Genomic DNA, 24,775 nt, shown 5'->3' on the forward strand with positions numbered 1-24,775 from the left:
CACCTTTCCAGTTTGGTAACCATAAGTTTGTGTTCGAAGTCTGGGACTCTGTTTCTGTGTTGTAAGATAGTACCTTTGTATCAATTTTTAGATTCCACTGATAAGTAATATCATATGTTATTTATCATTGTATGATTTATGACACTTAGTCAATGTATCTAGGTCCTTCCGAGTGGCTGCAAATGGCCTTACTTCATTCATTTCATGGCTGAATAATATTCCATTGTACATATCTACCATAATTTCTTTATCCATTGTTCCTTCCAAGGACTTTTAGGTAGCTTCCAAGTAGAGGCTCTTGTAAACAGGGCTGCATAAATTTTGGAGTGCCTGGGTCCTGTCAATTTATGTTTTTTCCAAGATACAGGCCCAGGAGTGGAAGCACCATATGCTCTGAAGCTCTGTTTTTTAGATTTTGAAGGACTCACCACCCACTTCTCCAGAGTGGCTGTTAGCAATTTACGTTCCCACCATTAGCTTGTCAGGGTTCCCTTTTCCCGATGCCCTGTCCTGCATTTCAGGTTTTACACTTCGTGAGGCTGGCCATTCTGACTGGTGTGAAGTGATACCTTTTTGTAGTATTAATTTACATTGCCCGCCTGTTTTTTTTTTTAATTTATTTATTTATTTATGGCTGTGTTGCGTCTTCGTTTCTGTGCGAGGGCTTTCTCTAGTTGTGACAAGCGGGGGCCACTCTTCATCGCGGTGCGCGGGCCTCTCACTATTGCGGCCTCTCGTTGCGGAGCACAGGCTCCAGACGCGCAGGCTCAGTAACTGTGGCTCACGGGCCCAGCCACTCCACGGTATGTGGGATCTTCCCAGACCACGGCTCGAACCCGTGTCCCCTGCATTTGCAGGCAGGCTCTCAACCACTGCGCCACCAGGGAAGCCCTGCCCGCCTGTTTTGTTGGCCAAAAATGGAGTAAGGGTTTTTACTGAATATATTAAAGAATAACACATACGCCTTTTTTGGCCAACTGCATCATTGTCGAAGTTTTGCTGCCTTTCATGTTCTTTAAAGGCGAGTCGAGTTTACCTCCTGAAATCTGTTTCCTGCAATTCTGCCTTGCTTTCAAACCCTCTTCATTGCCTTCCCTCAATATATTCTTGGATGATAGTTATCATTCATAACTCTGCAGGTTTGTGAATTGCAGTGCCCCTGAGCTCCATTTTTCAACTGGCTTTTTTGGGAGCTGGCCGCAAAACCGCAGGATTGCTTCAGGCCCTATTCTGGTTCCGGGGGGCAGGCTGAGCCTGTGGTTAATTCTTCTTCCTGATGGGAAATTAGAGTGACCTGTGCCTGTCCCAACACCTAGAGCTAGTCTCTCATTGGTTCCCCTTCTTCCCGTTCATCCTCCGGACAAATTGCAAGCTGTACAAAACAGGAGGTTAAAGGTGCTGGTTCTCCAAGTTGTGAGATTATTAATAAAGCGGGTGGAATGGTGAACCCAAGCACCAGGAGATGAATAGATGAGTTGTGTTTCAAAAACCTTTCTGATCACACGGTGTACCATCCTCTCGGTTTCCCATGCATGTTTTAGCTGTAAGAATATTTCCCTGAAACTGGAGATTTGGGAACCATGGAATGGATACCACGCAGTATTACTTTAAAGGGTCTGCATTTGCTCACCCAATGTCACCAATCCTCTCAGCCCCAAGAGTGTCCAGCCTTATGTCTCATTCAGCTGTGGGTCTAGATATGGTCAATCCAGGTTACATCACAGTCCCTGAACGAATTTTGTAAGAATTTCTCTCTTTCACTGTCTTTGTTTGTTTTTTTCCTTTTTTGTAATTTTTTAATAATGGGGTTTAGCTGATTTTCCATGCTGTTTTTATGACACTTTACACCCACTTGATTCACTTACAGAGAGATATCAATAAATACCTTTTAAGATTCTTACTAGTTAGATATATTATTCTGCGGTGAATGGGGTCTGTTGAGTCCAGTTCATGGAGCAATGAGTAGGTCTTGTTTATTACATATTTTGTTTATGGAACGGTATCTCTGCTAGTTTGAAACTCCTGTTTTATGCATCACCCCACCTCACCTTTCCCCTTAGGCAGCCATAAGTGATTTTTCTAAATGTGTGACTCTATTCTGTTTTGTAATTCACTTCATGTGTAGCGATTTTTAGATTCCCCCTCTAAGTGATATCTTATGATAAGTTTCTTTTTCTCTCTGATTTATTTCACTTAGAATCATCGTACCTAAATCCATTCATTATGCTGCTACTAGCCCTATGACATTGATTTCGTGGCTGAGTGATATTCCATTGTACATAAGTACCACAACTTCTTTATCCATTTTTTACTCTTCTGGGATATTTAAGGTGTACCTAAGTCGAGCTTCTTGTAAACAGAGCAGCCCTAAACTTTGGGCTGCCTGTGTCCTGTCGATTTTTGGTTTTCACAAGATATACACCCATGAGTAGAAGTGCCCTATGCTCTGTAGCTCTGTTTTTTAGACATTTTAGGAAACACCGTACACTTCTCCAGAGTGGCCGTTGGCAATTTACATCTCCTCCATTAGCGTAAAAAGGCTCCCTTTTCTCCATGGCCTGCCCTGAAACTCTGGTTTTTACACTTTTCCACAATGGCCCTTTTGACGGATGCGAAGTGAGATTTCTTTGTAGTGCTGATTTGCATTGCCCGCTTGTTTGGTTGGCCAGAAAGGGCATATGCGTTTTTCCTGAATATATTTCCTGAATATATATTTTTGGCCAACTGCATCATTGGAGAAGTTCTGCCTCTTTTCATGTGCTTTAAAGGCAAGTCCACTCTACCCTTTGAAAAGTGTTTCCTGCAATTCTGCCTTGCTTTCAAATCCTTTTTGTTGCCTTCCCTCAATATATTTGTGGACGAGAGTTATCATTTATAGCCTTGCAAGTTTGTGAATTGCAGTGCCCCTTAGCTCCATTTTTCAACTCGGTTTTTTGGGAGCTGCCTGCAGAAGCGCAGGATTTCCTCAGGCCCTATTTTGGTTCCAGGGAGCAAGCTGAGCCTTTGGTTAATTCTTCTTCCTGATTGGAAATTACAGTGACATGTTCCTGTCCAAACACCTAGAGCTAGTCTCTCTTTCGTTCCCTGTCTTCCCTTTCGTCCTCCAGACAAATTGCAAACTGTACGAAACAGGAGGTGAAAGGTGCTGATTCTCCAAGTGGGGAGATTGTTAGTAAAGCAATTGCAGTGGCGAACTTGAGCACCAGGAGATGAATAAATAAGGTGCCTTTTAGAAACCTTTCCCCATCACACAGTGTACCATATTCTGGGTTTCCCATGCATGTTTTAGCTGTAGGAAGATTCCCCTGAATATGGAGATTTGGGACCTATAGAATGGGTCCCACGCAGTATTACTTTAAAGGCTCTGCATTTGCTCACCCAACCTCACCAATCTTCTCAGCCTGAACAGTGTCCAGCCTTATGTCTCATCCAGCTGTGGGTCTAGATATGTTCAATCCAGGTTGCATCACAGCCCCTGAGCAAAAGTTGTAAGAATTTCTCTCTCTGTTACTGTCTTTGTTTTTTTTTTTTTTAGTTTATTATTATATTGGTTACAGTGGATTTTCAATGCTCTGTTTCTTTCTGCTGTACATCCACTTGATTCACTTACAGAGAGACATCAATAAATTCATTTTCTGATTCTTATCAGTCGTTTATATTCTTTTCCGGTGACTAGAGTGTGCTGAGTGCAGTTCTTTGAGGTATAGCGTAGGCCTTGCTGATTACCTATTTGTTATTTGGAAAGGTATCTTTGCTAATTTCAGCTTCCTGGATAATGCCTCACCCCTCCCCACCTTTCCCCTTTAGCAGCCTTCAGTGTGTTTTCTACATATTTGACTATGTTTCTGTTTTGTAATTTAGTTCCTGTGTAGCCATTTTTGATTCCACCTGTAAGTGATATCTTATGATATGTGTCTTTTTCTTTCTGACTTATATCACTTAGAATGATTGTACGTAACTCCTCCCTAGTTGTTGCAACTGGCCTTATTTCATTGATTTCCTGGCTGAGTAATATTCCATTCTACATAAGTACCACATCTTCTTTATCCTTTTTTTCCTTCCAAGGACATTTAGGTTGTATCCAAGTCAAGGCTCTTTTAAAAAGACAGACGGTAAACATTGGGGTGCCTGTGTCCTGTGGATTTTTGTTTTTCTCAAGATATACGCCCATGAGTGGAAGTGCCCTATGCTCTGTAGCTCATTTTTTTAGATGTTTTAGCAAACACAATACACTTCTCCAGAGTGGCCATTGGCAATTTACATTTCCACTGTCAGCCTCACAGTGTTCCCTTTTTTCCTTGCCCTGTCCTGCATTTCTGGTTTTTAGACTTTATGACAATGGCCCTTCTGACTGATGCGAAGTGGTAACTCTTTGTAGTGTTGTTTTGCAATGCCCACCTTTTTGGTTGGCTAAAAAGGGCGTATGCCCTTTTCTTGAATATATTCAGAAAAACGCATACTCCCTTTTTGGCCAACTGCATCGTTGGCGATGTTCAGCCCCTTTTCATGTGCTTTAATGGCGAGTCCTTTCTTAGTCTTCAAATCCGTTTCCTGCAATTCTCCCTTGCTTACAAGTCCTTTTCGGTGAGTTACCCAAATTCATTTTTCAATGATAGATATCATTTTCAACTCTGCAGTTTCGTGAATTTTGGTTCCCCTTAGTTCCATTTTTCAGCTTGTGTTTTTGGAAACTGGCCACAAAACGGTGGGATTTCCTCAAGACCTATTCTGTTTCCGTGGGCCATCTTAGCCTTTGGTCAATTCGTCTGCCTGATTGGAAATTCGAGTGGCATGTGCCTGTCCGAACACCTAGGGCTTGTCTCTCATTGTTTCTCCTCCTTCCGCTTCATCCTCTGGACAAATTCCAAACTGTGCGCAACAGGATGTTGAAGGTGCTGACATCCCCAAGTGGGGAGATTGTTAGGAAAGAGGCTGGACGGGTGAACCCAACTACCAGGAGATGAGGAGATGAGGTGCCTTTTCCAAACTCTTCCCGATCAAACGGTGTACCATCTTCTGGGTGTCACAGGCATGTTTTAGCTGTAGGAAGGGTCCCCTGCATGTAAGAATACCAGGGATTTTTCCACGTCAGTGTCTCCCCGAACCCCAAACTGGGGAATTTGTAAGCTACGGGTACATGTATGTTCATTAAGGGCCTTGGGCAGTAGGCAGAGTCCGAGCTTTAGATGATTGAAGTGTTCAGGGTCAGAAGCGCTCACCATCAGCCTCCCTTAGGTTACATTTTATCTGTTGTTGATAGATGATGTCGATATAGATATCTATTCTTATTCAGATTATTTCTCCTTATAGGTTACTACAAAATATTGAGTGTAGTTCCCTGTGCTATATAGTAGTTCCTTGTTGATGATGTATTTTATACATAGCTGTGTGTATGTGTTAATCCCAAACTGTTTATTATCCCTCCTCCCACCTTTCCCCTTTGGTAGTAATAAATTATAAATTTTTTTCCTTCTCAGAAATGGGGGAGCTGAAAGAGAGGTATCATTTTCAGTGGAAAAGCATTCAAAAAAAGATTGAAGCTTCAACTAAGATTATTAGATGTACATCGTTGGAAAGAAATCACGTCATTTCTCTAATGTTGACCTGACAAATAAGACAAACCCCTCCACTGAACTTGCTTATAATAAAGTGATGGAAATATCAAATGGAAGTGTTAGAAACATCTTATTTTACACGAGCCTTATACACTGCTCTATGTTAATTACAGTTTGGCTCACACATCTGTTCATTGAAGTTACAATGTTCTCAATTTCTGTTACTGATCCTCCAGAGTGAGCCCCAACAAGGGTCCCCCTGCCCAGTGTCATTGGAGCCAACAGATCGAGGCTGAGTTTGGTTCAGAAGCAAAGGAAAACTTTATATTTTGATCAGAGAATGGAGAGGTGAGAGCGTGCGCTCCCCCGCGGGCTGTGGGCCGAGCTGCTGTGTATGGATCCCGTCAGCCTCAGCGGGAGGGAGCGGGCGGAGCTCTCGAGGGCCGGGTTGGCTGGGGCTCAGGCTCTATGTGGCGGAGTCTGCACGGGGCCCCGCGAGCTGAGGTGTCGGCCCAGCCATTTTGCACTAGGAAATCGGGTCTGAAGTGCCGGGTGTGGGACCTCTGCATGTGGAAACCTAGCAGCAAGTGAAATTAGACAAAGCACAAAGGAAAAAAAGGTTAGACTTTATTTTATTGCCTAGATTATATTTTTATCTCCCAGGAATTTTTAATGGGCTTTGTCAGTGACAAACCCCTCCTCTGCCTTTAGTCCCATTCCTCATTCTTGGGGCGCTGAGGGTGCAGACCCCTCTTCTGCAAATGCTTCGTGCTGAGTTGGGAGTCCTCATACCTGGGGGGAAGGGCAGAACTTCTCCCCAGCAGCCTCCAGGTGAGGTTGATTGTCCCCAGGCCTCCTCTCTCACTGCTCGTTCCCCTGAGCACCAGCATTGGAAGTGTTATAAATTCTAATGACCTTTAAGGGTCCAGGAAAGAGATGCGCCAAGATGCTCAGGGGGCCGGTTTTACCCCGCCCCACATTTGTTTGGCCACCTTAGGCTGACGGTTTCTGCCAGCCTAGGTGCTCTGACCAGTAGTCTGTGCTTTCTTCAATTAAGCCACTGAATTAACGTACAAACAGCACCAGGTGTCAGAGCCCTGCCTGCTCAACTCCCAGACAGTCCAGGGCCGGTGGTGATCCAGGACCATGATGGCCACTGAGTCAATGGCTTTTTGAAGTAGCCAGGAGTCCAGTCGGTCTCATTGGCCACCGTCACTGCAGTGTCTGTAGGCTTTTCTATGGTGACAGCGTTATTTACGGTTCCCCCGCCAAGCTTATTAGCTACCCTCTGGGTGCAGTAAGTCCTACAAGCAGTAGTCTGCTCTTTTGGGGCACACTCTTGTTGTTTTCTGAGAGAAGCTCCAGGTCAAGTGATGGTCACATGAGTCGTCATGGGGGCCCGTTGCCCCAGGTTGTCTTTCTGGAGGTTGGAGTTGGAGGGCCTCCTCACTCGAGGTCAGTGTGCCCACGGAGTATTCCCTGCAACTTCAGGGCATGGTGGGTGCTTAGGATCACCCAGTGTGGTCCTTTTCCCTTAGGGAGCTGGCCTTGTGGGCTGCTGATTTCCAGGTTTTTAAAATAAATTTATTTATTTATTTATTTATTTATTTTTGGCTGTGTTGGGTCTTCGTTTCTGTGCGAGGGCCCTCCAGCCACGGCGAGCGGGGGCCACTCTTCATCGCGGTGCAGCCTCTCCTGTTGCGGAGCACAGGCTCCAGACGCGCAGGCCCAGCAGCCGTGGCTCACGGGCCCAGCCACTCCGCGGCACGCGGGATCCTCCCAGACCAGGGCCGAACGCACGTCCCCCGCACCGGCAGGCAGACTCTCAACCACTGTGCCACCAGGGAAGCCCTCCAGGTTTTTAGATACCCCCAGTATCCTGGCCGGATGGGGCGGCTGGCCAATCCCATGGTGACCGTAGTTTCTCCTCCCTGGAGGGCATTCTTGCGTTGCTCCATTTCAAGTGGTCCCAGTTTTTGCACTGATACTCCAAGGGCGATTTACCTTCGACCGGGAATGTAAAGGTCAAAGGGTTTAGCTAAATTAGGGAGGTCCAGGGCAAGGGTCTGAACTGACTGATCTTTCCATTCTTGAAAGGCCGCTTCTGGATTCTATTCAAAAAGGATCATCATCGTTTCCTTTCAGTGTTTCATGTAGAGGCTCAGCTATTAGACTGTATTTAGGGCTCCAGATGCAGCAAATCCCGGCCTCCCCAGGAACCCCAAAGCTGTCTTCTAGCTTTAGGAAGGGTAAGGCTGCAAATGGCTTCTTCCCTTTCCTGGGATGGGATTCTCCGACCTTCTGTGAGAATGAAGTCCAGGCAGGTCACCTTAGTCTGTGATATTTCAATCTTTTTCTTGGACACCTTCTATCCTTTGTTGACTAGGTAGTTCAGAGGCCTCCTTAGTAGGGCTGGCAATCAGAATGTCATCTGCATATTGAAGGAGGGTTCCCTTCTCCAGAGGTAGATCTTTTAGGTCTTTAGCTAACGCTTCCCCAAAGATGGTGTGGGAATTTTTGAACCCTTGGGGCAGGATGGACCAGCAGTATTGTTTTTGTTGTATGATGAGTCCTGCCACTCAGAAGCCAAAATTTCTTGTGACTCTGGGACTAATGGAATACAGAAGAAAGCATCATTGAAGTCTAATACGGAATAGCATGTCCTAGTGGATGGTAGAATGACCAGCAGTGTGTAGGATTAGGAACTACTGGATGTATATCCTCGGTGGCTTCACTGAGTGTCCTGACGTCCTTTACCAGGTACCCAGCAGCCCACGGGGCTCTCGTGGTCAGGCCCCTCCCAGAATACGGAGCTCACCTGAGTCGGTACCCCGGCAGGGATGGGCACACAGGAACTGTGCACATAACCCTCATTGCAGAGCACCCCCAGCTCACCTGTCGGTCAGAGCTGACACAGAGCACCTCAGAGCAGGGCTTGAACTAACAAACAGCAGTTCCGACAGGTCTGTGACCCTGGGCTTCACTCTGTGCGGCCTCCGTCCTCCTGGTCTTCCAGAGCCTTCCACTGCAGCTGGGGCACCAGGCCTGTCTCCACCCACCACCCCTTCTCTTCCTGACTCCTGGGTTCCTCTAATTAGGAGAGGATCTTCTTGAAGTTGTCTCCCACTCATGGGCCAGATAAAATGATTAGAAAACAAGCCAGGGCTGCAGCCCCTTGTCTATGCTGACTCTCAGGACCCTACACCTGTTCCTTGGACCTGGTAGGTGCAGCAAGGCCCATTTTCTGCAACTGTGAGCCCCTGAGGGGCGAGGATTGCCTGACCTGGCCGGCCAGCCCTCCCCAGGTGTGCCTGGGTTAAGGTCAACATAAACACACCTCCAGGCAGCAAGACTCCCTGCAGCTGTGCCTGAGGCCATATTATCTGCTCCGTCAGCAGTCTCGGGGCTGGGCTGGTGGGAGGGAGTAGGGCCCACGGCTCTATGGGCGGCCTGGTGTGAGTGGGGCTCTGCTGGACTTTCCACAGGAGTTGCCAGGCTGCCACCTGCTAAAGAAGAGGATGTGTCACCCATACCTGCCGCTGGAATTTCTCCCCGGGCAGAGGTGAGGAAGGAAAAAAGCAGCCAGGGCCGGGACAGGAGGGGTACCTCAGGCAGGGAAATGGAAAGCTTCCAGAAGAGTGCCCGGGGCCAGGACCATCCTGGCTGGCCTGCAGGCACCAAGTCGGCCTGTGTGCTCTCGCTGGTGTGACTCCAAGCCCCTTCCTCTAGGCTTTAAAGTCCTTGCACACATTCAGGTGTTTTACCTGGGAAGGGTGGGAAAAGTTCAGCAGCAGCTGGCCTGGGGTTCAGCTCACGTTTACTCAGAGACACCTCCTCACCGTCTCCCAGCTTTGCAATGAGGACGCTCCTTGCCGGAGGGCTGCTGGCTGCATGGGAGACGATTCCCCACCTCTGACCAACTACAGAATTGTTTACCACTGGAGCAAGTGCCCTGATAGGGTTTTCCTTTGTATGACCAGTGGGTTCTGTTTTTTTTTCTTTTATTGTTCAAGGTAGGTTTTATTTCTCTTTTTGTATTTATAGTTATAAGCATGGAAATCATTCATTCATATAAATATGTCTATGGGAAGGAAAGAACTTTTTCTGTTTTATTTTTTAAAATATTTATTTTTTCAATTTTTGAATTTTATTTTATTTATTTTTTTTATACAGCAGGTTCTTATTGGTTACCTATTTTATACATATAAGTGTATATATGTCAATCCCAGTCTCCCAATTCATCCCACCACCACCACCCCACCGCTTTCCCCCCTTGGTGTCCATACATTTGTTCTCTACATTTGTGTCTCTATTTCTGCCTTGCAAACTGGTTCATCTGTACCATTTTTCTAGGTTCCACATGTATGCGTTAATATGGGATATTTGTTTTTCTCTTTCTGACTTACTTCACTCTGTATGACAGTCTCTAGATCTATCCACGTCTCTACAAATGACCCAATTTCATTCTTTTTTATGGCTGAGTAATATTCCATTTTATATATGTACCTCGCCTTTTCCATTCGTCTGTCTATGGGCATTTAGGTTGCTTCCATGTTGTGGCTATTGTAAATAGTGCTGCAGTGAACATTGTGGTGAATGTGTCTTTTTGAATTATGGTTTTCTCTGGGTATATGCCCAGTAGTGGGATTGTTGGGTCATATGGTAATTCTATTTTAAGTTTTTTAAGGAACCTCTATAGTGTTCTCCATAGTGACTGTATCAATTTACATTCCCACAACTAGTGCAAGAAGGTTCCCTTTTCTCCACACACTCTCCAGCATTTGTTGTTTGTAGATTTTCTGATGATGCCCATTCTAACTGGTGTTAGGTGATACCTCATTGTAGTTCTGGTTTATATTTTTCTAATAATTAGTAATTTTGAGCAGCTTTTCAGGTACTCCTTTGCCATCTGTATGTCTTCTTGGGACAAATGTCTATTTACGTCATCTGCCCATTTTTGGATTGGGTTTTATTTTTTTTACTGTTGAGCTGCATGAGCTGTTTATATATATTGGAGATTAATCCTTTGTCCGTTGATTCGTTTGCAAATATTTTCTCCCATTCTGAGGGTTGTCTTTTTGTCTTGTTTGTAGTTTCCTTTGCTTTGCAAAAGCTTTTAAGTTTCATTTGGTCCCATTTGTTTATTTTTGTTTTTTATTCCATTACTCTAGGAGGTGGATCAAAAAAGATCTTGCTGTGATTTATGTCAAAGAGTATTCTTCCTATGTTTTCCTCTAAAATTTTATAGTGTCCAGTCTTACATTTTGGTCTCTAATCCTTTTTTTAAATTTATTTTTATTTATTTATTTTTTTTATGGCTGTATTGAGTCTTCGTTTCTGTGTGAGGACTTTCTCTAGTTGTGGCAAGTGGGGGCCACTCTTCATCGCGGTGCGCAGGCCTCTCACTATCGCGACCTCTTTTGTTGCGGAGCACAGGCTCCAGACGCACAGGCTCAGCAATTGTGGCTCACGGGCCCAGTTGCTCCGCGGCATGTGGGATCTTCCCAGACCAGGGCTCGAACCCGTGTCCCCTGCATTGGCAAGCTGATTCTCAACCACTGCGCCACCAGGGAAGCCCCCTCTAATCCATTTTGAGTTTATTTTTTGTGTATCGTGTTAGGGAGTGTTCTAATTGCAATCTTTTACATGTAGCTGTCCATTTTTCCCAGCACCACTTATTGAAGTGATTGTGTTTTCTCCATTGTGTATCCTTGCCTCCTTTGTCATAGATTAGTGGACCATAGGTGTGTAGGTTTATCTCTGGGCTTTCTTTTTTTTTTTTCTTTTACGTCTTTGTTGGAGTATAAATGCTTTACAATTGTGTGTTAGTTTCTGCTGTATAAAAAAGTGAATCAGCTATATGTATACATATAACACCATATCCCCTCCCTCTCACCCCCTCATCCCACCCCTTTAGGTGGTCATAAAACACCGAGCTGATCTCCCTATGCTATGTAGCTCCTTCCCAGTAGCTATTGATTTTACATTTGGTAGTATATAATGTCCATGCCACTCTCTCACTTTGTCCCAGCTTACCCTTCCCCCTCCCCGTGTCCTCAAGTCCTTTCTCTACGTCTGTGTCCTTAATCCTTTCCTGCCCCTAGGTTCTTCATAAACATTTTTTTTAGATTCCATATATATGTGTTAGCATATGGTATTTGTTTTTCTCTTTCTGACTTACTTCACTCTGTAGGACAGACTCTAGATCCATCCACCTCACTACAAATAACTCAATTTCGTTTCTTTTTATGGCTGAGTAATATTCCATTGTATATATGTGCCACATCTTTATCCATTTATCTGTCGATGGACACTTAGGTTGTTTCCATGTCCTGGCTATTGTAAATAGAGCTACAATGAACATTGTGGTACATGACTCTTTTTGAATTATGGTTTTCTCAGGGTAAATGTCCAGTAGTGGAATTGCTGGGTCATACAGTAGTTCTACTTTAGTTTTTCAGGAACCCCTATACCATTCTCCCTAGGGGCTATATCAATTTTCATTCCAACCAAAAGTGCAAGAGGGTTCCCTTTTCTCCAATAAATGCCTCTCCAGCATTTATTGTTTGTAGATATTTTGATGATGGCCATTCTGACTGGTGTGAGGTGATACCTCTCTGTAGTTTTGATTTGCATTTCTCTAATGATTAGTGATGTCCAGCATCCTTTCATGTGTTTGTTCACAACCTGTATATCTTATTTGGAGAAATGTCTGTTTAGGTCTTCTGCCCATTTTTGGATTGGGTTGTTTGTTTTTGTGATATTGAGCTACATGAGCTGCTTGTAAATTTTGGAGATTCATCCTTTGTCATTTGCTTCATTTGAAAATATTTTCTCCCATTCTGAGGGTTGTCTTTTTGTCCTGTTTATGTTTTCCTTTGCTGTGCAAAAGATTTTAAGTTTCATTAGGTCCCATTGTTTTAATTTTGGTTTTTATTTCCATTTCTCTAGGAGGTGGGTCAGAAAGCATCTTGCTGTGATTGATGTCATAGAGTGTTCTGTTTATGTTTTCCTCTAAGAGTTTTATAGTCTCTGGTCTTACATTTAGGTCTCTAATCCATTTTGAGTTTATTTTTGTGTATGGTGTTAGGGAGTGTTCTAATTTCATTCTTTTACATGTAACTGTCCAGGTTTCCCAGCACCACTTACTGAAGACACTGTCTTTTCTCCATTGTATATCCTTGCCTCCTTTGTCATAGATTAGTTAACCATAGGTACGTGGGTTTATCTATGGGCTTTCTATCCTGTTCTATCAATCTATATTTCTGTTTTTGTGCCAGTACCATATTGTCTTGATTACTGTAGCTTTGTAGTATAGTCTGAAGTCAGGAAGTCTGATTCCTCCACCTCTTTTTTTCTCCCTCAAGACTGCTTTGGATATCAGGGGTCTTTTGTGTCTCCCTACAAATTTTCAGATTTTTTGTTCTAGTTCTGTAGAAAAATGCCACTGGTAATTTGATAGGGATTGCAGTGAATCTGTAGATTGCTTTGGGCAGTATAGTCATTTTCACAATATTGATTCTTCTAATCCAAGAACATGGTATATGTCTCCATCTGTTTATATCATCTTTGATTTCTTTCATCAGTGTCTTATAGTTTTCTGAGTACAGGTCTTTTACTTCCTTAGGTAGGTTTATTCCTAGGTATTTTATTCTTTATGTTGCAGTGGCAGTGGGATTGTTTCCTTAATTTCTCTTTCTGATCTTTCACTGTTAGTGTATAGGAATGCAAGAGATTTCTGTGCATTAATTTTGTATCCTGCAACTTTACCAAATTCATTGATTAGCTCTAGTAGTTTTCTGGTGGTATCTTTAGGATTCTCTATCTATGGTATCATGTCATCTGCAAACAGTAACAATTTTACTTCTTGTTTTCCAATTTTTATTACTTTTATTTCTTTTTCTTCTCTGTTTGCTGCGGTTAGGACTTCCAAAACTATGTTGAATAATAATGGCGAGAGTGGACATCCTCGTCTTCTTCCTAATCTTAGAGGAAATGCTTTCAGTTTTTCACCATTGAGAATGATGTTTGCTGTGGGTTTGTCATATATGGCCTTTATTATGTTGAGGTAGTTTCCCTCTATGCCCACACTCTGCAGAGTTTTTATCATAAATGGGTGTTGAATTTTCTCAAAATCTTTTCCTGCATCTATTGAGATGATCATATGGTTTTATTCTACAATTTGTTAGTATGGTGTATCACATTGATTGATATGTGTATATTGAAGAATCCTTGCATCCCTGGGATAAACCCCACTTGTTCATGGTGTATGATCCTTATAACATGTTGTTAGATTCTGTTTGCTAGTATTTTGTTGAGGATTTTTACATCTATATTCATCAGTGATATTGGTCTATAAATTTCTTTCCTTGTAGTATCTTTGTCTGGTTTTGGTAACAGGGTGATGGTGGCCTCATAGAATGAGTTTGGGAGTGTTCGTTCCCCTGCAATTGTTTTGAAGAGTTTGAGAAGGTTGGGTGTTAGCTCTTCTCTAAATGTTTGATAGAATTCACATGTGATACCATCTGGTTCTGGGCTTTTGTTTGTTGGAAAATATTTAATCACAGTTTCAATTTCATTGCTTGTGATAGGTTTGTTCATATTGTCTATTTCTTCCTGGTTCAGTCTTGGAAGGATATCCTTTTCTAAGAATTTGTCCATTTTTCCAGGTTATCCATTTTATTGGCATAGCGTTGCTTGTAGTAGTCTCTTAGGATGCTTTGTATTCCTGTGGTGTCTGTTGTAACTTCTCCTTTTTCACTTCTAATTTTGTTGATTTGAGTCCTCTCCCTCTTTTTCTTGAGTCTGGCTAAAGGTTTATCATTTTTGTTTATCTTCTCAGAGAACCAGCTTTTAGTTTTATTGATCTTTGCTATTGTTTTCTTTGGTTCTATTTCATTTATTTCTGCTCTGATCTTTATGATTTCTTTCCTTCTGCTAACTTGGGGTTTTGTTCTTCTTTTTCTATTTCCTCTAGGTGTAAGGTTAGATTGTTTATTTGAGATTTTTCTTGTTTCTTGAGGTAGGCTTGTATTGTGATAAACTTCCCTCTTAGAACTGCTTTTGCTGCATCCCATAGGTTTTGGATCATGGTGTTTTTCTTGTCATTTGTCTCTAGGTAGTTTTTGATTTCCTCTTTTATTTCTTCAGTGATCTCTTGGTTATTTAGTAACGTATTGTTTAGCCTCCATGTGTTTGTGTTTTTTACTTTTTTTCCCCTGTCATTGATTTCTAATCTCATAGCATTGTGGTCGGAACAGCTGCTTGATATGATTTCAGTTTTCTTAAATTTACTGAGGCTTGATTTGTGACCCAAGATGTGATCTATCCTGGAGAATGTTCTGTGTGCGGTTGAGAAGAAAGTGTAATCTGCTGTTTTTGGATGGAATGTCCTATAAATATCCATTAAATCTATCTGGTCTATTGTGTCATTTAAACTTGTGTTTCCTTATTAATTTTCTGTCTGGATGATCTCCATTGGTGTAAGTGAGCTGTTAAATTCCCCTGCTATTATTGTGTTACTGTCGATTTCCTCTTTTATAGCTGTTAGCAGTTGCCTTATATATTGAGGTGCTTCTATGTTGGGTACATATATATTTATAATTGTTATATCTTCTTCTTGGATTGATCCCTTGATCATTATGTAGTGTCCTTCCTTGTCTCTTGTAACATTCTTTATTTTAAAATCTATTTTATCTGATATGAGTATTGCTACTCCAGTTTTCTTTTGATTTTCATTTGCATGGAATATATTTTTCCATCCCCTCACTTTCAGTCTGTATGTGTCCCTCGGTCTGAAATGGGTCTCTTGTAGATAGCATATATATGGGTCTTGCTTTTGTATCCATTCAGCGAGCCTGTGTCATTTGGTTGGAGCATTTAATCCTTTCACGTTTAAGGTAATTATCAATATGTATGTTCTTATTACTATTTTCTTAATTGTTATGGGTTTGTCTTTGTGGGTCCTTTTCTTCTCTTGTGTTTCCCACTTAGAGAAGTTCCTTTAGCATTTGTTGTAGAGCTGGTTTCATGGTGCTGAATCTCTTAGCTTTTGCTTGTCTGTAAAGCTTTTGATTTCTCCATCAAACCTGAATGAGATCCTTGCTGGGTGGAGTACTCCTGGTTGTAGGTTCTTCCCTTTCATCACTTTAAGTTTATCATGCCACTCCCTTCTGGCTTGTAGATTTTCTGCTGAGAAATCAGCTGTTAACCTTATGGGAGTTTCCTTGTATGATATTTGTCATTTCTCCCTTGTTGCTTTCAATAATTTTTCTTTGTCTTTAATTTTTGTCTACTTGATTACTATTTGTCTCTGCAGTTTTCTCCTTTGGTTTATCCTGCCTGGGACTCACTGCACTCCCTGGACTTCGGTGGCTATATCTTTTCCCATGCTAGGGAAGATTTCAACTATAATCTCTTCAATATTTTCTCGGGTCCTTTCTCTCTCTCTTCTCCTTCTGGGGACCCCTATAATGTGAATGTTGTTGTGTTTAATGTTGTCCCAGAGGTCTCTTAAGGTGTCTTCATTTATTTTCATTCTTTTTCTTTATTCTGTTCCATGGCAGTGATTTCTACCTTCCTGTCTTCCAGGTCACTTATCCATTCTTCTGCCATAGTTATTCTGCTACTGATTCCTTCTAGTGTATTTTTCATTTCAGTTATTGTATTGTTCATTTCTGTTTGTTTGTTCTTTAATTCTTCTAGGTGTTTGTTTCTTAATTCTTCTAGGTCTTTGTTAAGCATTTCTTGCATCTTGTCAATCTTTGCCTCCATTCTTTTTCCAAGGTCTTGGATCATCTTCACTATCATTATTCTGAATTCTTTTTCTGGAAGGTTGCCTATCTCCACCTCATTTCGTTGTTTTTATGGGGTTTTATCTTTTTCCTTGATCTGGTATAAAGTCCTCTGCCATTTCATTTTGTCTATCTTTCTGTGAATGTGGCTTTCCTTCTACAGGCTGCAGAATTGTAGTTCTTCTTGCTTCTGCTGTCTGCTCTCCGGTGGATGAGTCTATCTTAGATGCTTGTGCAAGCTTCCTGATGGGAGGGACTGGTGGTGAGTAGAGCTGAGTGTTGCTCTGGTGGGCAGAGCTTTAATCTGCTTGTCTGTGGATTACATAAAACTTTAATAAAAAGTTTAATCCACTTGTCTGCTGATGCATGGGGCTGGGTTCCCTCCCTGTTGGTTGTTTGGCCTGAGGTGACCCAGCACTGGAGCCTACTTTGCTCTGGTGGGGCTAATGGTGGACTCTGGGTGGCCTTATGCCAAGGAGTATTTCCCAGAACTTCTGCTGCCAGTGTCGTTGTCCTCACAGTGAGCCACAGCCAGAGACAACTCCTGCCTCTGCAGGAGACCCTCTAAAACTAGCAGGTAGTTCTGGTCATTCTCCTACGTTGTCACTGCTCCTTCCACTGGGTCCTGATGTGCACACTACTTTGTGTGTGCCCTCCAAGAGTGGGGTCTCTGTTGAGACTCTGAGTCTCTGAGGGAAGTTGAGACTCTGAGACTCTGCATGGAGTCACACAGACTCTGGGTCCTGTGAGGCTTTGATGCTTTGTGGTTCTAGAAATCCTATAGGAGACGGTCCACAGCAGGTGAAGCTAATGCTGTCAGTAGAGGTGGTGAAGCCAAAGATCTGCAGGTCTGACTAGAAGTGACGATGTACATACAAGACAAAATCAACTCGTGTGAATGTAGTTCAGTCACGTTTAAGTTGAATGCAGTCATGTTAATGCCTAACATATTCGATCTTGTGCCTCTCTTCAGGGACCCCCTCCTCAGTTCCTGAGGCTCCTGTAAGTCCTGTACAGGGGAATGGAGAGTGGGCTCTGTCCAGTCTGAGCCCTGAGTTACCCTGTGTGTATATAAGGATACTTTGCATTTTTGTGGTGTCTGTTGTAACATCATCTCTTCAATTTCAGATTTATTTGGGCCGTCTCTTTTTTAAAAAAAAATACTACTGTTGTCTTTTATTCTTTACAGAAGTTTAATAAGTGTTTGATCTACTATTCTTTCTCTATGTACACTTTTTGCAGTGAGATTTTTACTTTTGTTTGTTTCTTGTTCCTATCAATAATTAGTGAGACTTCTTTTAAGTTACCTTTAACATTGATTATAAAGCTGCTTTATTAGTGATGACAGAGCGTTAATGGAAGTCATCTTCTGGTTGTAAATTAGAATGCAATGTGCCAGCAAAAAGCCCCTTAAGTTTATGTCGCATTACTTCTTGTTCTATTTTTAATTTAATTTTTAGTTTTAATCAAAGCAAATTTGATTAAAATGTTTTGTTTCCTCTAGGTGTGCAAGATGTGGTTCCTTTAAACATACACATATATCTATTCTTCCTTGGATCATTTTCCCATGTAGGTTATGACACAATGTTGAGTAATCGTCTCTTGGTATTTCATAGGTCTTTGGTTATTATATATTTCACATGTGTTTCTATATCTATGTTAACGCCAATATCCTAATATATCCAACCCTCACACCTTTCCCTTTGATGAACCATAAGTTTGTTTAATGAATCTGTGATTGCCTTTCTCTGTGTAAATATCTTCATTGGTATCAATTATTAGGTAACACGTATAAGCGATCGGATAGGATATGTGTCTTGCTTTCTCACTTACTACAAGTTGTATGATTACTTCTAGAATCATCTATCGTGCTGCAAATGGCATTGTTTCATTTTTTCCATAGCTAATATTTCATCTCTACATGTAGCAGTTCCTGTTTGTCCACCCATCTGTTGGTGGATTTTTTGGATACTTCCATATCTTGGCTATTGTAATACTGTGTAGTGCAGATTAGCCTGCCTGTGTCTTTCCAAATCTGTCTTCAGAGGTTATAGGTCCAGGAAGGGGTCTGCTGGATCATATGGTAGCTCAATGTTTACCTTTTAAAGGCACCTCCATTCAGTTCTCATTAGTGGCCCTTTCCAAGTTATGTCCCTCTTAAAGTTGAGCGTATGCATTTCTCCACAACACCTTCAGCATTTATTGTTTATAGTTTTCTTGCTGATGGTTATTTTGACAGGTGTGTGCTGATACCTCTTTGTGGTTGAATTTGCATGTGTCTCATAATCCGTTGAAATTGAGCTTTAAGGCACGTGCTTTTTATTTTTCAATCTGTGATTACAGCTTAGTTCTTCAAAGTGTTTTCGTAAAGTATGTGTCATTTTGAAAAGTTTTGGCCATTAACTCTCTCTATACATTTTGAGGGCAGGTTTCATTTACAGCCCTGCAGTACTTTTTCATATGAAGTGAGCATTAGCACAGGTTTTAAAGCTGCTTTTGCAGTTAACAGCTAGAGGGTGGCAGCCTTTCTACGTTCCCCAATCTGGTAAGTAGGGAAACAGCCCTCCCGGCCAGTGGTGTTCCTCGGTTATAAATTAGAGTGCAATGTGCCCGGATAAACCCACAAATGTTGATGTCTCCTTGTTTTTGTTTGTTTTTAAATTTAATTTATATTTATTATTAGAGTAATATTCCATTGTGCACATAGACCACTTCTTTTAGTGCATTCCTCTGTTGATGACATTTTCGTTGCTTCCAAGTGTTGGCTATGGTAAATATTGCTGGAGTGCAGGATTGCCAGCCTGTGACTTTTTGATTCTCATTTTCTCAGGGGATAGGCACAGTACTGGGTGTGACTGATTGACTGGTAGCTCAATGTTTCCCTTTTCAAAGAACGTCCATTGTGTTTTCATTAGTGGCTCTTACCACGTCCCCCTTAGAACAAACTGTAAGCATTTCTCCACAATCACTTCAGCATTCATTGTTTGCAGCATTGTTGCTAATGGCCATTCTGACTGCTGTGAGCTAATCGGTTTTTGTAATTTGGGATTGCATATCCTTAAAAATTATTAAAATTCATCATTTTCCATGCGTTTTTCTTTTCTGTTAAAAAAAAAAAGAAAAAAGTGTGAGTAGAAACTACCTCTTGAAATTGTCATCTTGGAAGTTTGCCCTCTTTGAAATTTTTGGTCGATTTTTGACCCAAGGATTTTCTTGGAAGGCAAGTGTCAATTACAAAACTGCAAGTTTGGTGAATATTTAGTAACCTTTAGCAATGGGATTAAATCTGCTGTTGTGGGAAACGGCCACAAGGAGGCAGCATTTCTCCGTTGCCAAATCTGGGTACTAAGGCAGCAGAGCCTTCCAGGAAGTCGTGTTCCTAGGTTTTAAATTAGAATGGAATGTGCCAGGAGAAACCCCCATACGTTTATGTCTCATTACTTCTTCTTGGTTTTTTTTTACTTTTTGTAATCGGGGTAAAGATTAGACTATTGCTTATCCTAGGTGTACAGAATCTGGTTCATTTGTGCATTATATATGTCTATTCTTGTACAGATTCTCTTCCCATGTAAAATACTACAGAGTGTTCTGTAGACCTCCCTTGCTATATGGTCGGTCTTTTTGATAAATGTATATAATATGTATTTGTATACGTATAGTAACACTAATCTTAATTTATCCATTCCCCCCACCTTTCCTTTTACATGAGCATAGTTTGTTTTCTAATTCTGTGAGCGTCTTTCTCAGTGGAAATATGTTCATTTGTGTCAGTTATTAGCTAACCCCTGTAAGTGATATCATAGGATATAGGTCTTTTGCTTTCCGACTTACATCATGTTTGGTGATTATCCCCAGGTTCACCTGTGGTGCCTCAAAGAGCAGTGTTTCATTGTTTTCCATGGCTAATATTCCATTGTGTACATGGACCACTTCTTCTTTATCCATTCACCTGTTGAAGAACATTTTGGTTGCTTCACTGTCTTGGCTATTGTGAAGAAGGCTGCAGTGCAGCTTTTGCAGCCTATGTCTTCTCGATTCTGGTCTTCTCAGGTGAGAGGCCCAGTGGCGTGCCTGCTGGATTAAATGGTACGTCAATTTTTACTTTTTAATGCAGCTCCTTTCTGTTCTCATTGTTGGCTGTTACGACTTTACGTCTCACCAGCAGGTAGAGGGTACACAGTTCTCTAAAGCCCCTTCAGCATTTATTGTTTGTAGACTTTTTGCTGATGGTCAGTCGACTGGTGTGCGTAGAAACCTTTTTGTAGATTAGATTGCATGAGTCTAATACTTCCTGAGGTTGAGCTTTTATCCATTTTCCTTTTTTTTTTTAGAGAGAGTGAGTAAAACTTCACTCTTCATACTATCTTCTTGAAAAATTGGCCTGTTTTGAATTGTTTTGTCCATTCCTTACCTCAGCACAATTTTTTTTAAAGTTTTAAAATTTTATTTATTTATTTATTTATGGCTGTGTTGGGTCTTCATTTCTGTGCGAGAGCTTTCTCCATTTGAGGCAAGTGAGGGCCACTCTGCATCACGGTGCGCGGGCCTCTCACTATCGCAGCCTCTCTTGTTGCGGAGCACAGGCTCCAGACGCGCAGGCTCAGTAGTTGTGGCTCACGGGTCCAGTTGCTCCGCGGCACGTGGGATCTTCCCAGACCAGGGCTCGAACCCGTGTCCCCTGCATTAGCAGGCAGACTCTCAACCACTGCGCCACCAGGGAAGCCCATCAGCACAATTTTTGAGGGCAAGTGTCCTTTACGGCCCCGCGTCCTTCTGAATGTTAATGACCATTAGCTGTGGGTGTAAAGCCGCTCTTGCGGGAAACGGCCACAAGGCGGCAGCATTTCTCCTTTACCAAATCTGGTTACTAATGCAACAGAGCCTTAATGGAAGTGGTGTTCTAGGTTGTAAACTAGAATGGAATGTGCCAGGAAAAAGCCCTTTAAGTTTATGTCTCATTACTTCTTTTTTTGGGTGGGGGCGGGCGGTTAAAAATTGTTTTATATGGGAAAAGTGCGTCTTACAAAAGGGCTGCTGAAAAAGACAGAGACCCCTGCAAGAATTACTTGTTTTTGCTTAACGTGAAAGTATGAGTGGTATCCAAGGAATCAAAGCAGTAGATGGACAAATCAGGGGCATCTCCAAGTTACTTTCAGGAAATAGAGCAACAAAACGCAAATTTATATTTTCTGATCAAGGAATTCTTCTAACAATTTAACTTTAGCTTATCTCATGGATTACCACCCCTCCGTCCCCTTTTAGTGGAAAAACATGACTTACTACTGCAAACCGATAACTCCACTACAGGAAACACCTTAGAACATAGTTTTGAATCACACCTGTCTAGCTGCAAAGCTCAGGGATGGAATGAGGCAAATACCCACACAAACGGACCCAACAACCCGACAACAAAACCCCTCAAATGAGGACAAAGGTTTGTCAGAAAGTGCCTGGACTAGAAAGTCTAGGAGATCATAAAACATTAAATACAACTGTGTAACTGAGACCCAGTTTGTGTTAATACATGAGATAACCAGATAGTTGAACCTCTATGGCTAAGCCCATTTCCCTATTTATATAGACAGAGCTAGCCCTGCTCTATTAACAGCTACCAATATACTGCTTTGTCCTTTAAGATCTATTTGCCACACGAGGCTGAAACCACTAAACTTGAGTTTTTCCACTAAGGCTACAGACACTGCATCTATGCAGGGATGAGAAGCTTGTTACACACTCACACGTACCAAGTCTATCAGCCCTTGGGAGTCAACTTCCAACTCTGCATTTATTTTATTCCGCTATATCTTTATATGTGTTCTTTCACAATTTTCCTATCAGGCTAAACACAGTAACAATCTCAACACAGTCGCACCTGGTTCTGGTTACCCAGCAGTAGTACTTGTGTGCAATTAAACAAGAGACGAAAACCACAGAACGAGTGCACAGGGTGGGGATTCCAGGGCAGGGAACAGATATAAAAACACAGATGTGCAGAATTCACCAGAAACCTCAAGCATCCGCCTAAGTCTATAGCAGAAGGCTACATGCCACAGTTCAGATCCTTCACCTATCACCCCATTTCTTGGACCCAAAAGCAGGGCCAATGCTGTTACTTTTGAACCTGGGGTCCTCAAAAATGAGTACTGGAAATCCAGAAATGCTACCCTTGAACTGTGTGAATCTGGCTGAAAACAGATGACGCAGCAAACCTGCACTCTGTCTGACTGTTAAATTCATGTTACAAGAAGACTAACTTTAAGATTCATTTTTGTAACTTTTTTTAAACAGAGAAAACAACATACTCCTTGGGGAAAGGTGAGGGATTGAGAAGACAGGCCCTGGGTAAAAATTATTACGACAGCACCTGGAGTTGAGAGGCCTGCCTAGAAGAGAAGCACGGGCACTGCTGCCACCAGCGGGGAGGGCTGCCGTCTGAGGCTCAGCAGACCAGTTCACATGCTCAGCAAAGCTGCTATAGATCCAAGTCATAAAAATCTTCCAGCTCATCGTGAAACAAGTCCCACTCGTCTTCAGAGTCTGTCAGGTCGTCGTCCCCACCTGCAGCCAAAAGCACAAGCAACATCTTGCCCAGCTCAAAGGTGACAACCTCTTCTTCGTCATTGTCAAAGGGGTTGCCGTTCTCTCTTTCCTCAATGAGCTCCCAGAAGTGGCTCCTTCGTTGGGCCCGGTATGTGCTTGATGTTCCCACTTTCTGTCTCTGTGGCTCCTCTCTACGGCATCAGGGTACGCATGCTTGTAAACGCAGTTCCCTCCAAATGGGCAGCTCCCACGTCCTTCGTCAAAATACCTGCACGCCTTGTTGCTCATTGCCTCCTTGTATTTCTGAATGAGTTTCTGCTTCTCTTCTTTCTCCTCCACCCAGTACTCACTTGGAATGACAATGTTAGATGTGATCCGGCATTCTGGGCAGTACTTTATGATCTTGCCCTCAAATTGCTTAGCACTCCTCCACTTGCGAATACACTTGAGACAGCAGGTGTGGTTGCAGTTGGAGAGGATTCCGAAGCGGCGCTCGCGGGGGTTGGCTTTCTCATAGACCACCTCCAAGCAGATCCCACACACCATGTCCTTGCTGTGCTGCACAGCAAACGAGAGCTCCATGTCCTTCTCATGGGCCTCGATGCAAGAATTTATATGTTGTGATCTTTGGGCAGCATCCACTGGATGGGAGACCTGCAGCCCACACATATCACACGCGTCTCCATGGAGATACACACAGTTCTCCCCATATCGGCACTCTCCCACTGCAGCATAGGGGCAGATCTGCTTCTTTGTTTCCACTGCAATTTGCTCCTTCTCTGATTCTTCCTTGGTCACTGAGCCCTGCAGGGGTGCTTCAGTGGAGGAAGGGGCAGTACGGCCACAGTAGGGCTGCCCAGGAACAAACTCAATGGCGTTCACCCAGTCTTCTGAACCCGCTCCTACAGTTGAAAAGTTTGAATTTCTTGACTCAGCTTCGCCCATATGCATTTCACCAATCTGTCCAACTACTGATGAGAGACTTGAGGAAGCAGCAAGGGGTGACTTTGCAGTTAGAGCTGTAGCAGTTGCAATGGCTTGCTCTGTTCATATTTGCAGCGGTCTCCATAAATACAGTACCCTCGCTGAAAATACTTCTACACTACACCATATGGACTGTCAGAGAGGTCACGTGAGTATCGACAGTTATCTCCTTCCTTACAAACCCCATGCATGAAATACCTGCAGGTGACCTGTTTGGTCCAGCCGCCGCCGCTGCCGTCGCTGCCAAATCCCGTGCCCCCAGGGACGGGGAGGTGACTGTGGGTATAGGGGTGGGGGAGGCCGCTGCCACCGCCGCCCCTGCCGCTCCTGCTCCTGATGTTGTGGCTGTTGTTCCCGGAGCTGCAGCCTCCGCCATTACTGTTTATCCCACACAGCAGTGGCGCCGGAACTTCCGGGATCACATAATTCCGGTCCGGCTGAGGGGGGAGAAGGCGGCGAGGCGAGGGGTGGGATGGGGAAGGACACTGAGGCGCCCGCTCACTCCCCTCTGGCCCGCATCGCGTCTCTGAGCGCTCTGGCCGCTCGAACTGCGGGCCGGAGCCCGAGCACCCCCTTCTCATTATTTCTTGTTCGTATTTTTAAGTAAATTTTTATTTTTTATCACAGCAAATTTGATTACAAGATTTTGTTTGCCCTAGGTGTTCAAGATGTGGTTCTTTCACACATATACATATATCTATTCTTCTTCGTATCCTTTTCCCATGTAGGTTATGACACAATGTTGAGTAGTCTTCTCTTGGTATTCTGTAGGTCTTTGGTGATTCTGTATTTCACATGTGTTTGTATATCTCTGTTAAGCCCAATATCGTAATGTATCCAATCCTCACACCTTTCCATTTGGTGAACCATAAGTTTGTTTAATGAATCTGTGATTGCCTTTCT

The 24,775-nt window shown here is 42.9% G+C and overlaps 1 pseudogene; it reads right to left on the bottom strand.

The window, feature by feature from the left end:
• Nucleotides 1-22,658: 22,658 nt before the first annotated feature.
• On the bottom strand, nucleotides 22,659-24,248 carry LOC137759629 (E3 ubiquitin-protein ligase makorin-1 pseudogene; annotated as a pseudogene).
• Between the last annotated feature and the right edge of the window lie 527 nt (nucleotides 24,249-24,775).

The sequence above is a fragment of the Eschrichtius robustus genome, chromosome 1 (assembly GCF_028021215.1).
Source record: "Eschrichtius robustus isolate mEscRob2 chromosome 1, mEscRob2.pri, whole genome shotgun sequence".
Classification (NCBI taxonomy): domain Eukaryota; kingdom Metazoa; phylum Chordata; class Mammalia; order Artiodactyla; family Eschrichtiidae; genus Eschrichtius; species Eschrichtius robustus.